Source organism: Aristolochia californica, unplaced genomic scaffold, assembly GCF_029961685.1.
Source record: "Aristolochia californica isolate CCGP_79_NKW_82.1479 unplaced genomic scaffold, dmAriCali1.0.hap1 SCAF_10, whole genome shotgun sequence".
NCBI classification, from domain to species: Eukaryota; Viridiplantae; Streptophyta; class Magnoliopsida; order Piperales; family Aristolochiaceae; genus Aristolochia; species Aristolochia californica.
Window position 1 is genome coordinate 26938683 of NW_027181771.1, and position 15912 is coordinate 26954594.

The following is a 15912-nucleotide window of genomic DNA, read 5'->3' on the forward strand; positions in this document are numbered from 1 at the left end:
ATTACATTAGCAAATTCTTCACAATGAGAGGGATTTGTTGAACCAAATATGATATTGTCCACATAAATTTGAACGATAATTAAGTCTTGATCATGGTTCTTAATAAATAGAGTCTTATCTACGCTTCTTAATAAATAGAGTCTTATCTACGCTTCTTAATAAATAGAGTCTTATCTACGCTTCCTCTCCCTCTCCTATAGCCATTCTTTTTTAAAAATTTGCTTAGTCTTTCATTCCAAGCTCTTGGAGCTTGTTTTAACCTATATAATGAAGGTTTCAAGTAATAAGAAACATTTTAACTGATTGAGACTAAGTAAGGTAATTGAATTATGCTTTCAAAGGAATGGTAGTAATTTTGAGTATGTCACTCTTACTACTTGTATTTCCTTCAGCCATCTTAATTTAACAAATGCTTAACAAAACACCAACAAGAAGAGCTGCAATTCCAATTGAGATCCAATCAAACTTAAATCCCAACTTAGATGGAACCAATTGCTATAATCCTCTATTTAAGAGCTGATTGGGATTGAAATAACGTCACTTTTTACAGCTTGAGAACCACTTAATGCAATGATATGTTGTCCAAAAAAGAAAAGGTAACCCGACTAAGGGAATTTTCCTCCCAATCCGAATTTTAACCCAAGAGGGACTTTTAAGGGATAAGAAAATTTTGAACTTGTATTCAAACTGAGACCTCAATCTTGGGAGGCTCATGTTTGCCAAAAAAATCCATAGTTCAAATTTGAAAATTGTCCTCTTAATCAAATTTGAACAATCTTCTTACAAATACCAACCACTTTCAAATAAAGATAAGTTCTTAATCTTCTTTCAAATTATTGGAAGAACTCCCATATCTAAGAGTATTTTAAGATGGACCACACGACCAAGGAATGTCCACATATCTAAGAGTATTGTAAGATGGGCCACACGACCAAGGAAAGCCCACATTTCTAAGAGTATTGTAAGATGGGCCACACGACCAAGGAAGACCCACATATCTAAGAGTATTGTAAAATGGGCTCAAGCACATAAGAAGTAGGACCCACCATGATTACCACGAGCTAGCATCCTTATCACATAAGTTGGAAGATCAAGAAGGACTCACAAAGATAACCATAAGCCGGTTGGAAGATCAAGTAGGACTCACAAAGATAACCACAACCTAACATCTTTATCTTATGGTCACGTCCTCAAAGAAGAGTTTTAGTTTCAGTTATGTTTATCTTATATTTATATTGAGTTATTCAATTATGCTAAGACTTATCTTTAAGTGTTAGAGTTTGGGTGTAATTGGAACAAAGGTAGTTTTATTGTAATTGGACTCTACTACCTTCCTCTATTATAAATAGTGGTTCATGTGCTCTGATTATAATAAGTCAATGAAGTATTTCTCTTTTCCATAAATTCAATATGGTATCAGAGCAGGTTCTATGAGTTGACTTAGTCAACCCACAGAGGTAATGTGATTCTTTTCTGATCTATTATCTCTAGCAATTAGGGTTCGTATTTATTTTTTCTCTTTTTTTTTTCAGTCCCTATACCCGTTAGTTGTTTTATGTTTTTAACCTCTAAACTGAACTTTTCATATTGAAAATTATATATTGACGGAAATTTATTTGAGTCTTTTTCCAAGGAAAAATGAATGTTTTCAATCTAAATTATCTACAAAGATAATTCGATATTTGAATTAACGAAGGTCAGATTGCAAAAAAGGTTTGAGCAATAGTAGAAAGCTTCAACTTCTGAGGTATTTTATGCTACCAAGAACGAGACTTTATATGGATAATTTTATATTTAAAAAAATCTATAAATCTATTTTCTTACCTATTCAACCAATTCTCGATCCGAGTTATCTACCAAGAGAAATCGATATTTGAAGTAGCGAAGGTCAGATTGCAAAAGAGCTTCGAGCAGCAACAACAAGCTTCAACTTCCGAGGTACTTTATGCTATCAAGAACAAGACTTTATATGGATAATTATATATCAAAAGAAATATATGTAAGTATATTTTCTTACCTATTTAACCAATTCTATATAGTTAATTTTTTATATGGAGCTATTGATCTTGGAAGAGTCAATGGTCATGCTATCAGAAGGAGAAAAAAGTACATCGTTCGGCCAGATTATAGTGACCGAAATCTATCAGATTATTTATCTCAAAAGAAGTATAATTTATGAAGTGAAGTTATCCTTGAATAAAATTTATTTATGCCTAGTTTAAGAAGGAGAAAATTTCATGTTAATCTGATGTATATTTAAAGATATATTTACATTAGAAGAATCAAAGGTCATGCTGGTATCCTATTTCATTGAAAATCCGAATTTAGGCCAATTTTTTTGCGTCACTTTTGATTTGCTATATCAGGAAATATCTTACTTCTCCCTAGTTTGAGGGTTAATTAGTACATCTATGTTATTTGGGATATTGCTACATCTATGATACTTGGTTCAAGTTGGGATCACTGCCATTATCTCCCAGCTTGAGGGGGAGAAGTAGAAAAAGTACAAGAAAAAGGTATTTTATTCCATATGTTGTATATAAGTTTTATGTGACCAAAATATTCAAGAAAGGAGGAGCACAAATGAAGCTTGTCCATCTAAGAAGAAATTTTTATATCGAATTATTTCATGGGTCCTTTTACAAGGTTTATTATTTTGGTTTGTGTTATATGTGTTGGAAGATGGTTGTGTTATATGGGACTAAACCCATTTCACTTGCAGCTATTGTATCACTTTGGATGAGACATTATTATTGAAGAAGAGGTGGTCACGTATCTATGTTACATCATTGTGACACTTGAGAGTCGTTGTCCTGTGGAGGGACACGGTGATGGAAGAGTTTTATTACACTTCTGAGCATTGCGTATAGACCCACTACCTATAGAAGATAGCAGTGTGCCCGAAGCACTGTTATACGGTTTTGAGTGATTTTACTCTCATATCTTATGCCAGCTAGGCCTCATGGAAAAACCAATGGAGGATTGGAAAAACCAGCAGCGTGAGGGGGAGTGTTGGAAGATATGGAGGACTGTCATTTTATACAAAAATATCCTATACATGATTTGCAGCAAGTTGGGAGTTCATGATGTTCTCTCACCCCCAGCTTGAGGGGGAGTGTTGGAAGAGTTCACATGTCTAAGAGTATTGTAAGATGGGCCACATGACCAAAGAAGGCCCACATATCTAAGAGTATTGTAATATGGGCCACACGACCAAGGAAGACCCAAATATCTAAGAGTATTGTAATATGGGCTACACGACCAAGGAAGACTTACATTGCTAAGAGTATTGTAAGATGGGTCACACGACCAAGGAAGACCCACATATCTAAGAGTATTGTAAGATGGGCCCAAGAACATAAGAAGTAGGATCCACCATGATTACCACGAGTTGACATCCTTATCACATAAGTTGGAAGATCAAGAAGGACTCACAAAGATAACCATGGACCAATTGGAAGATCAAGAAGGACTCACAAAGATAACCATGGACCGATTGGAAGATCAAGAAGGACTCACAAAGATAACCACGAGCTAGCATCTTTATATTATGGTCACATCCTCAAAGAAGAGTTCTAGTTTCAGTTATGTTTGTCTTCTATTTATATTGACTTATTTAATTATGTTAGGACTTATCTTTAAGTGTTAGAGTTTGGGTGTAATTGGGACAAAAGTAGTTTTATTGTAATTGGACTCTATTGTTTTCCTCTATTATAAATAGAGCTTCATGTACTATGATTATAATAAGTCAATGAAGTATTTCTCTTTTCTATAAATTCAACATAAATAAAGATAAGTTCTTAATCTTCTTTCAAATACCAACTACTTTCAAATAATGATAAGTTGTTATCCACTATATCAGCCACTAAATCAGGCACCAAACACACCAAAAACCGTGCCTTAAGTCGAGTAAATCAATTACTCATTCAATATCAATTCAAATCTTTTTTTTCTTCAAAAACTCAAGAACTCGTGGCTGGTTCTTCACCCAAGTTTGGCTTAACTTTTCCTTATGATAGGTATCATATTTATCACTTAAAAAGACATGTTCCCTTACTCATTTCCAAAAATCCTTTAGGCAATGAAATTGCTCATAAGTCTTAAAGGGTTGGAGAAGGAATTAGAAATTTCCAAAATTCATAAATCACCAAAACCAACTGCACTTTGAGCTCGAAAAAGTTTCACAAACAATTTCTTTATTTTTGGAGAATCCGAGTACCATAAATCATAAAACAACTTGATTTAATCCAAAAAAGCCAAGTAAACTATTGATCTTGAATAATGAGAGATAAAGATAAGTCTTATGACAGTTTCATATCATTCTTCCTTCATATCACCATCAACTTCATAATCAATAGGTCTTAATAACCTTGTAGGCATCCGATCTTGAGCAAACTTGCAATATTTGAGTGCAAGAAGATCAAGGTCATAATATCCTTTAAACACCAAGTATTAGCTTTCACAACTTCTCATATGAAAGCCATTTGTTTCTTGATGTAATATAAAGATTAAGGGCTCGGTACATAGTATCATTGTATGGAAAACAATAACCAGAAATTACTTATCTTCCATGGTTGAATCTCTTCCTCCAAGAGCACCTTGCATGAAACCTTTAAAGGTACTTAAGAATCACTTCAATGTGGGAGACCTAAATCCTTAGCTCTGATACTATGTAGAATTTAGGACTCCTTCATATTGATCTCAAGCCAAAGAGGGAGAAGAGAAGGAGAAGAAGGAGAAGGAGAGGAAGAAGAGAGAAACGAGAGAGAGTTTAGAGATCGGATTCCAAGAGAAGAGAGAGGGGGGCTTGGGCGAGAATGAGAAATGAGGAGAGAGATTAGCGAAGGGCCTCTCTCTATAGTTTTTACAATGCCCTTAGGGCTACAACATTACAGGAGAAGAGACATAAATAGACAAGAAATTACATATTTATCTCGTCTTTATGAGAAATCTTCTTATTTACCAATATGCCACCTCTTGAATGTGTGGGCTTGAGTCCATCTTCTTACTATAACCTTCGTTTGGACCAGCTAATGTCTAATTTTTATGTGTTTTGATCGAGAGTGGTGAATCGGGTTCTTACTTAGACTTATGGTGCTTATTTTGTCACAATGGACAGGAATTTCTTTTTGTTCTAAGCCGTAATCATCTAGTTGTTGTTTCATCCAAAGAAGTTGAGCACAACAATTTCCCCATTCTATGTATTCAACTTCGGTAGTGAATAGTGCAACAGAGTGTTGTTTCTTGGAAAACCAAGAGACAAGCATATTTTCAAGTAATTGGCAACTACCACTTGTACTCTTTTTATCAATTTTGAAGCCGCTAAAATCAGCATCTAAGTAACCGACTAGATCAATGGCTGAAGAGTGTTAGTACCAAAGACTTAAGTTGGGTGTCTGATGTAGAATTTAGTTACATCGGCTTTAATACCTCGCAAGCGTACGAATCATTCATGTAATTTAGCGGGAAGCGAGGGTCATATCCACAGGGAGGACTGAATTTTGTGTATTCTTCAGTCAACTAGCCTAACCAAATATGATGAATTAATATTAACTAAACACTAATTATATCCTAAATTATCGATCAATCATCTGGTTAACTACCTACACAACAAGAAACATCAACTCTGGATTTTACGGTGATTCGTGCCTTTCTCGAGCGCCACGTAACCACGGATCTGATTTCTCAATCCTTGCGTCTAGCCCCTCTTGGGCGCATAGAGTGAAAGACAGAAATCGGATTAAAATACCAAAATCCAACCTCAATTATAATTCTACCCTAATTAGCTAATTTAATCAAATATTCGAAAAACAAATATTCCATAAATATTAATTATCAAATCAAATTCAATAAACATTCAAAACCTAAGTTCAAACTATATAAAAAATTAAATTAAAAAATGATGAATTACTCCCCTTCTCCTTCCTCTCGCTCGGGCAGCAACTCGTTCTCACGGGTGCTGCAATTTCCCAAAATCAATGGCTTCGGGTTGGCAAGAGTGAGTGGCCGAAGGTAGAGACGACGCCGGTGACGAAGGTTGGAAGCCGACGGACAAAGGTAACATCCGGCGAAGAACGAAACAGAGCCGACGTTCTCTAACCGGCTCTCTCGAGTCTCGGTTGGAGTCGGAATAGCTCCGGGACTGGTCAAAAATATGTAATAGACGCCGGAGGATAGTCGGAAAGCGGAAGTGGCACCGGAGAAGCCCTCTCGGATCACTTCTCGACCTGGCGAGTGACGACTGTCGAACTCACCTCGACGGAGACTCTCTTGAGCTCTCCTTGGGTTTGTTCTTGGTTGCTGGACTACGGTGGACGACGGTGGACGACGGTGGACGACGGTGGCGAGGCAAAAGACAGTGGCCCGGCGAACGACGGTGGGGAACTCCTCTCAGATCCTCCCTTGTTTCCGGTCCCAACTCCTCTGTTTTGGTCTCTGTTTTATCTTGACGTTGTCCTCTCACTCGTTCGACACTCTCCTTCCCTTTAATATCCTCTTCTTTATTTTAAAACGATTTGACCTAAAAATCACCTCCATTTCACTAAGGGCATTTTGGTAAATATCTCCTTCTCCACCAAAATTCTCCTAAAATTCCATAATTGAATCTATAAAAAGCATTTCAGGAAGAAATAAACCTTAAAAACAATGAAATATAATTCAGGAGAGAAAAATATGCAATATCGACAGTGATTAATGCCAAATTCAATAAATGCTCATTTCATTTGAAAACCGATAAATAACCACCTATAACACAATTATAAAGGTTATTCTATTATAATTAACCTAGCTCTCATGTCAGAATATGGCATCTATCACACCCCCAAACCTAAATCTTTGCTAGTCCCTAGCAAAACAACAATCGAACCAAAATTAAGCCCAGGAAAACAAAATGCCACTTTCGTAGGGAGCACGATTGCATTTAGCGCATGCAACAAGCCGTTAAACCCCTACTCTGCAGTAGTGGACGAGTTATGTCTCGTGAGGGTTTGCATGGAATTTACCCACAAAATTCATCTAAATCAATAATATAAAAAGAAAAAACTGAAGAAAATTTACTCCTCATTAGCATATGACTAACACTTAGTATCGTAAAATATCTGAAAATCATATGAGATCTTGCGCATTTTGAAAACCTGTGTAAAATATAGCATATTACCAATCCAAATACACTCATTGTTACTCCACCTGAACCAATGTGACCTATAAGCAATTACTTCAACAGAACAAAGAGGCAACAAATAACAATAAAATCCTGGTCACATCACAATTAAGAGAAAATAGTAGAGTAAGCCTGTTGTCTGACAATCTCACAAAAGAAATATACCAATTTCAATCTTGACTTGCAACTTCTTTCAAATTACAATTCATCATCAAAGTTAAGGAAACTCATTGCTTCCAGATTTAAAACCATTTTATGCTATTACCAGCGCACTTTTGCTATTACCAGCGTAATTTTTGTTTCACTGAATACTTCTGGTATTACCACCATTTTGTATTCGTCTTCACTGCACATGCACTTATTTTTAAGTAACTGACTGTTCCGGTGCATGTCCCTGGGTTAGCCCACCCTGTTTCTGAAGTTATCTGTCTTTTGCAAGCAAGAGCATTTCCATTTACATTCATACATTACAACAAGGAATTTCACTGAGGTATAAAAAGGAATGAGTTCAAACAGGCATACAAGACTATTCAGACTAACATAGATCAACACTAGATTTACATGTTCTCTTTTGCAACTAAGTTCCAAGTCTAATGCAATAGTAAGTTATCCCACTGAATTCTCATGGATCCCAACAAATGATATCATATTTCTAATAGGCATATTCTACACAGTTTTATAAAAAGTTTTGAAACACATTTGAGCAACTTATTTTAACTCTACTAACGTTAACCACATACTAAAAGGAGTAATTTGAAAACCACGAACAAAAATCAAAAGAAAAATCATTGTTAAGATATAAAGAGTCGTTCCTCCCCCCCGCAAACCTAAACCTGACATTGTCCTCAATGGGGAAAAGTTAAAACACTAGAACGACTACAAAAAAGGAATAACAACTTAGTCAGTTATACTCCAGCAGGGTGAGGGTTAAGCTCCCTCAGGGCTCCTAAATCCATAGGTGGGACCATATGTGTTTGGTCATCAACAATAATACCGAAAAGTCAATAAAGACCCCCAGGAATGATACATAGTCTCCCTCAAAAAAGGTTTACTCGTATCAGCCGTACCCGTAGGTAATCATCCGCAGATGAAACCGCTATCCCACATCACACTTTGATGAAATCTCCGTGTGACTGGCCACTCAAGGCAGCAGGAATCACGCGCTAAACACAAGTCCTTAAGTTACTCACCATAAGGTTTTCATTCAATACTTCAAGATCGAACTGGTCAATCCCAGAACGGTTGTTTGAGTACAGGCCTCTCAAACTAGGGACCAAAAGTCTGGTCATCGACTACCGGAACCATTTATGCTCTCAGCCAGCAAATAAGAATGAATAAGCCAAAAAAATAAAATAAAAATAAAACTGTAATGTACAAAGGGATAGAAACGTGGGGATTGCCTACAATGTGCTAAGTTTATAGTCGTAAGCAAGACTCTGACGCATTCAAGATGCTAAGACAGGTTCCTCCAAGAAAATCACCATCACCTCCTCCGGTGTGGGGACATTCTCAAGATACGGTTTGAGCCTCTGACCGTTAACTTTGAAGACCGACCCATCTCCGTGATTGCGGATCTCAGTAGCACCATGAGGAAACACCTATGTAACTTCAAATGGACCGGACCACCTGGATCTTAGCTTCCCTGGAAACAAATGTAATCGTGAGTTATAAAGTAAAACATTCTTCCCAACAGTAAAGACTTGCGAAAAATAGATTTATCATGTAAAAGCTTTGTTCGCTCCTTATACAGTTTGGCATTCTCATAAGCATCCTGACGTATCTCCTCTAACCCATTCAATTGCAATTTTCTCTCCTCACCCGCTTGAGTTAAATCAAAATTCAAAGCCTTAATGGCCCAATAAGCTCTATGCTCAAGCTCAACAGGTAGATGACATGCTTTGCCGAACACTAGGTGAAATGGAGACATCCCAATAGGAGTCTTATAAGCGGTTCGATAGGCCCATAAAGCATCGTCCAATCGAGTGGACCAATCTTTCCTATCAAAGCGAACCGACTTCTCCAAAATCTGTTTGATCTCCCTATTAGAGATTTCCACTTGACCACAAGTTTGCGAGTGGTATGGAGTGGACACCCGATGAGTGATGGAATATTTCTTCAATAAGGTCTCAAATGCTCTGTTACAAAAATGAGATCCCCCATCACTGATGATCGCTCTCGGGGTACCAAACCGATTAAATATATTTTCTTTTAAAAACTTTACCACCACTTTGTGATCGTTTGTCTTACATGCAATAGCTTCAATCCATTTAGAGACATATTCAACAGCAACAAGGATGCATTGATAGCCGAACGAGACAGGAAAAGGACCCATGAAGTCAATACCCCACACATCAAACAATTCAACAATAAGAATGGGGTTAAGAGGCATCATGTTCTTCCTAGACAAACAACCAGTTCGTTGGCGTTTATCACACACCTGACAAAACTCATGGGCATGTCTAAATAATGATGGCCAATAGAAACCACATTGCAAGACTTTAGCTGCGGTCTTTCTAGCACCAAAATGTCCACCACATGCGTGGGAATGACAAAATTCAAGAATGTTGGCAAAGTCTTGCTCATGTACACAATGCCTAATGACTTGGTCAGAACACACCTTGAACAAATAAGGGTCATCCCAAAAAAAATGTTTGACTTGGGAAAAGAATTTCAACCGATCTTGTTTACTCCAATAATCAGGAATCTTATGAGTTACAAGATAGTTGACTATGTCAGCAAACCAAGGCAACTGGGATACTTGGAGAAGTTGTTCATCAGGGAAGGAATCATTTAAAGGAAGGAATCCTTCCTGAGGTACTACACAGATCCTAGATAGATGATCAACAACAACATTCTGACAACCCTTCTTATCTCGAATCTCAAGGTCAAATTCTTGCAATTGCAAGATCCATCTAATCAAGCGAGGTTTAGTGTCCTTGATGGATAATAAGTACTTCAAAGCAGAATGATCAGTGAACACTATAACCTTTGACCCTAACAGATATGATTTGAATTTATTCAAGGCAAACACAACAGCTAGTAACTCCTTCTCAGTGGTAGTGTAATTCAATTGAGCATCATGAAGAGTGCGGCTAGCATACTGAATGACACAGGGCATTTTATCCTTCTTTTGCCCCAAAACAGCCCCTAATGCATAGTCAGAGGCATCACACATCAACTCAAAAGGCAAAGACCAAATAGGGGGTTGGACAATGGGTGCAGTGGACAAACATTTCTTCAATGTCTCAAAAGCATGAATACAGGCATCATCAAAGGCAAAAGCAACATCTTGAGCAAGTAAATTCGTCAAAGGACGAGAAATTTTGCTTAAGTCTTTAATGAAACGTCTATAGAACCCAACATGGCCAAGGAAAGAACGCACCCCCTTCACAGAAGTAGGTGGTGGCAGATTGGCAATTAGGTCAACCTTAGCTTTGTCCACTTCTACACCCCGCTCAGACACTACATGTCCTAAAACAATTCCTTCTTTCACCATGAAGTGGCATTTCTCCCAATTCAAGACTAAATTGGACTTAATGCAACGGGACAATACGAGTGAAAGATTGTGCAGACATGTATCAAAAGTAGAGCCAAACACTAGAAAAGTCATCCATAAAGATCTCTAAAAATTCACCAATCATGTCAGAAAAGATACTCATCATGCACCGTTGGAAAGTGGCGGGCGCATTGCATAAACCAAAAGGCATGCGTCTGTAAGCATAGGTGCCAAACGGACACGTGAATGTGGTCTTTTCCTGGTCTTCTGGAGCAATGGGAATTTGATTGTAGCCGGAGTATCCATCTAAGAAGCAATAAAAATTGTGGCCGGCCAATCGCTCTAGTACCTGATCAATGAAAGGTAGTGGGAAGTGATCCTTCCTAGTGGCGGAATTAAGTTTTCTATAGTCAATGCAGACACGCCACTTGGTGGTAGTTCTTGTGGGAATCAATTCACCACTCTCATTTTTCATTATCGTTATCCCCTCTTTCTTAGGGACAACTTGAATTGGACTCACCTAGGTGCTATCGGAAATAGGGTAAATGATTCCTGTCACAAGTAACCTGATGACTTCTTCTCTCACAACCTCCAGCATATGGGGATTTAACCTACGTTGGATCTCACATGAGACTTTAGTCCCCTCCTCCAAATGAATATGATGCATGCATATGGAGGGGCTAATCGCTTTTAAGGCATCAAGAGTCCATCCCAATGCCTCTCTATGTGCTTGTAAAACTTCAGTCAATTGTTCCTCCTGCTCAGTACTCAAATCAGAGGAAATAATGACTGGTAATGAGTTCATGGGCCCCAAGAACGCATACTTCAACGTGGGAGGAAGTGGCTTAAGATCTAGCTTGGAAGTTTCAAGAGGTTTGTCCAAGTCAAGAGGAAGATCCTGTGGATAATCAGTTGTGATAACCTCATAGGCTTCCTCCAACAGAGGTACAAAATTGAGTAAAGAATTAACCTCTCGGAAATATGTTTCCTCATCAAAATAGTCCATGTCTACAGATGTTATGCAAGACTCAAAAGATTCAAGAGTGGATTCGTCATCAAGCATAACAGTTTCTATCTTAAATGCAGGACTCAGATCATCAGACTCAAGTGGGTGGTGCCCGACATTAAATACATTCAATGAGACCTTAAAATTTCCAAAAGACAACTCCAACTCACCACTTTTACAATGAATGATAGCATTAGATGTGGCTAAGAAGGGACATCCTAGGATGACAGGAATTTGGTTGGTCACATTGACTACTGGTTCTGTATCAAGAACAATGAAATCAACCGAGAACAGAAATTTGTCCACTTTTATCAAAACATCTTCAACTATTCCTCGTGGTATCTTGACAGAACGGTCAGCTAGTTGAAGTGTGATGGGAGTAGGCTTCAATTCCCCCAAACCTAATTGCTGGTACACAAAGAAAGGAAACAAATTCACACTTGCTTCTAAGTCAAGAAGAGCTCTCTGGATGGTATGTTCACCAATGACACATGAAATTGTGGGACATCCAGGATCTTTAACTTTAGGAGGAGTGTTGTGCTTCAGAATTGAGCTTACATTCTCAGTAAGAAAGACCTTTTTGTTAATATGGTGTTTTCTTTTCTGTGTACAAAGGTCTTTAAAAAATCGGGCATAGGCAGGGACTTGCCTAATAGCATCAAGAAGTGGAATGTTAATGTGAACCTTACTAAACAGTTCCAACGTTTCATGCATGCTATCTCCTTTCCTAGGTGGGCCCGATAACCTCTACGGATAAGGAGCTAGTGGGACTTGGTTAGGGATCTGCTTGGCTATTGGTGGAGAACTTGGAGGTTCTCCACCCAATGATGTGTCCCCATTGTCATCCTTTGACTCCTTAGACTTAGTGGTCCCTACCCCATTGTTCAACTCACGACCACTCCTAAGGGTGGTTATGGCTTTGGCTTGCTCATGGTGGGTTTGGAATTCAACCCACTCTCATGTGTGCTTTTGGGGTTAGGAATGGTTTGACTCGGGAGTCTATTTTGTGCTTGTTCACTCATGTGGCTGGCCAACTGACTCACTTGCATTTCAAGTTTAGCAATGGAGGACTGTGTATTCTGCATGAATAATTGAAGTGTGTCCTCAAGTGAAGGTTTTTTGTGGAATCAATGGCTGTTGAGTGAAGTGTGGGCGCGGAGCTTGGGGTTGAGTAAACCCTGGAGGACCCCCAACCTGTGGGCCCTTGGACCATGAGAAATTTGGGTGCCTAGACCAACCCGGATTATATGTTTCTGAAAAAGGATCGTTCCGATTTGGTCTATGAAAATTCTGGACTGCATTCAAGTCCTCGATGAGCTCTGGGTAGGATGAACTAGATGGACACATTTGTGTGGGATGAGATGAACCAGAGCATATGGCACAGACAGTAGATGGGTTAGGAGCAGGTGAACTCTTGGACAACATAAGGGCATCAATTTTTCTAGTCAACCCCTCAATCTTGGCCATGAGCATGGGTGTTTCACTAACCTCGTAGAGACCCCCTCTTTTGGCTTCGTGGGATCTCCTATCAACATTAAATGACGAACCCCATTGCTGAGATTGATCACTCAACGTTTCAAAGAAGTCCCACCTCACTAGCACTCTTACCCATCAAACTCCCACCACTCGTTGCATCTACCATGGATCTAACCTGGGGTGTAAGTCCTTGATAAAAGTATTGCACTCAATGCCTTTTCTCAAACCCATGATGCGGACACCTACGGATCAAATCCTTCCATTTCTCCCAAGCTTCATAAAAGTGTTCACCCTCTTGCTGCATAAAGTTGGAGATTTCTCTCCTGAGGGCTGTAGTTCTCTGAATGGGAAAGTACTTGGATAAGAATTTTGTGACTAATGTATCCCATGAAGTAATGCTGCCCACCTCCAAGGAATTAAGCCAAGACTTGACCTTATCCTTAAGTGAAAATGGAAAAAGTCTTAACCGGATAGAGTCATCTGAGAAATTCTGGAATTTAAAAGTTGCACAAATATCTAAGAATTCCTTGATGTGGTAATATGGGTCCTCCTTCTCCAACCCATAGAATGTAGGGAGGAGTTGGATCACCCCCGGTTTCAACTCATAACTGGCGGCAGTAGTGGGTGGCAATATAATGCAAGAAGGTGATGTGAAGTGGGATGGGATAGAATAATCCCTCAGGGCTCTACAGTCACCTGCTGCAGGTAATTGTAATGGTTCGCCCTGATTGGCCATGGTAGCTCCTAACTTGACTTCGGGTGTTTTCCTACAAATATGTTCTACCTCTTCAACAAAGGGAGATAATGGTCCACCTAGGGAGCGGCGCCCGTGCATAAAAACCCAAAAAGAAACAAAATGTACTATCAAATTAAGCTAACAAACTCACTACTAAAAATATGAACTAACTAGAAGAAATAAAAATAATTCCATAAAAAACACCAAGCTAAAATTAAGAAAGCAAAAAATAAAAAATAAAAAATAAAAATAAAAATAAAAATAAAAATAATAAAAATAAATAAAATAAAAATAATCCTAACCTAAGACTATGGAGAACAAAGAAATACACTTAATACGTGCCTCCCCAGCAACGGCGCCAAAAAATTGATGTAGAATTTAGTTACATCGGCTTTAATACCTCGCAAGCGTACGAATCGTTCATGTAATTTAGCAGGTAGTGAAGGTCATATCCACAGGGAGGACTGAATTTTGTGTATTATTCAGTCAACTAGCCTAACCAAATATGATGAATTAATATTAACTAAACACTAATTATATCCTAAATTATCCAGCAATCATGTGGTTAACTACCTACATAACAGGAAACGTCAACTCTGGATTTTACGGTGATTCATGCCTCTCTCGAGCGCCACGTAACCACGGATCTGATTTCTCAGTCCTTGCATCTAGCCCCTCTCGGGCGCATAGAGTGAAAGACAGAAATCAGATTAAAATACCAAAATCCAACCTCAATTATAATTCTACCCTAATTAGCTAATTTAATCAAATATCCGAAAAAAATATTCCATAAACATTAATTATCAAATCAGATTCAATAAACATTCAAAACCTAAGTTCAAACTATATAAAAAATTAAATTCAAAAATGATGAATTACTCCCCTTCTCCTTCCTCTCGCTCGGGCAGCAACTCGTTCTCACGGGTGCTGAAATTTCCCAAAATCAATGGCTTCGGGTTGGCAAGAGTGAGTGGTCGGAGGTAGAGACGACGCCGGTGACGAAGGTTGGAAGCCGACGGACGGAGGTAACGTCCGGCGAAGAACGAAACAGAGCTGACGTTCTCTAACCGGCTCTCTCAAGTCTCGGTTGGAGTCGGAATAGCTCCGGGACTGGTCGGAAATATGTAATAGACGCCGGAGGATAGTCGGAAAGAGGAAGTGGCACTGGAGAAGCCCTCTTGAATCACTTCTCGGCCTGGCAAGTGACGACTGTTGAACTCACCTCGACGGAGACTCTCTCGAGCTCTCCTCGGGTTTGTTCTCGGTTGCTGGACGGTGGTGGACGACGGTGGCGCGGCGAAAGACAGTGGCTCGGCGAACGACGGTGGGGAACTCCTCTCGGATCCTCCCCTGTTTCCGGTCCCAATTCCTCTGTTTTGGTCTCTGTTTTCTCTTGACGCTGTCCTCTAACTCGTTCGACGCTCTCCTTCCCTTTAATACCCTCTTCTTTATTTTAAAACGATTTGACCTAAAAATCACCTCCATTTTACTAAGGGCATTTTGGTAAATATCTCCTTCTCCACCAAAATTCTCCTAAAATTCCATAATTGAATCTATAAAAAGCATTTCATGAAGAAATAAACCTTAAAAACAATGAAATATAATTCAGGAGAGAAAAATATGCAATATCGATAGTGATTAATGCCAAATTCAATAAATGCTCATTTCATTTGAAAATCGATAAATAACCACCTATAACACAATTATAAAGGTTATTCTATTATAATTAACCTAGTTCTCATGTCAGAATATGGCATCTATCAGTGTCCCAAGTAGATAATGGAAAATTCTTTTTATTTTCACTAAGGGAGATTCTCTAGGATCAGATTGATATCTAGCACATAGGCATACCAAGAATATTATATATGGTCTGCTAGTTGAAAGGTAAAGTAGGGATCCTATCATTCTTCTATAAATTTTTTGATTTATGGCCCTACTGGAGTTGTCTGAGTCAAGTTTCAAGGACAAACTCATGGGTGTGCTAATTGACTTAAGATTTTCGATTGTGAATCTCTTGAGCAATCCCTTAGTGAATTTGG

The 15912-nt window shown here is 38.6% G+C and overlaps 1 non-coding gene across 1 annotated transcript; it reads left to right on the forward strand.

Annotated features, from left to right (window-relative positions):
- Window positions 1-13361: 13361 nt before the first annotated feature.
- On the forward strand, window positions 13362-13468 carry LOC137943283 (small nucleolar RNA R71). The gene has a single exon (XR_011110622.1). It is a non-coding gene; the product is annotated as a small nucleolar RNA R71 (small nucleolar RNA).
- Window positions 13469-15912: the final 2444 nt, after the last annotated feature.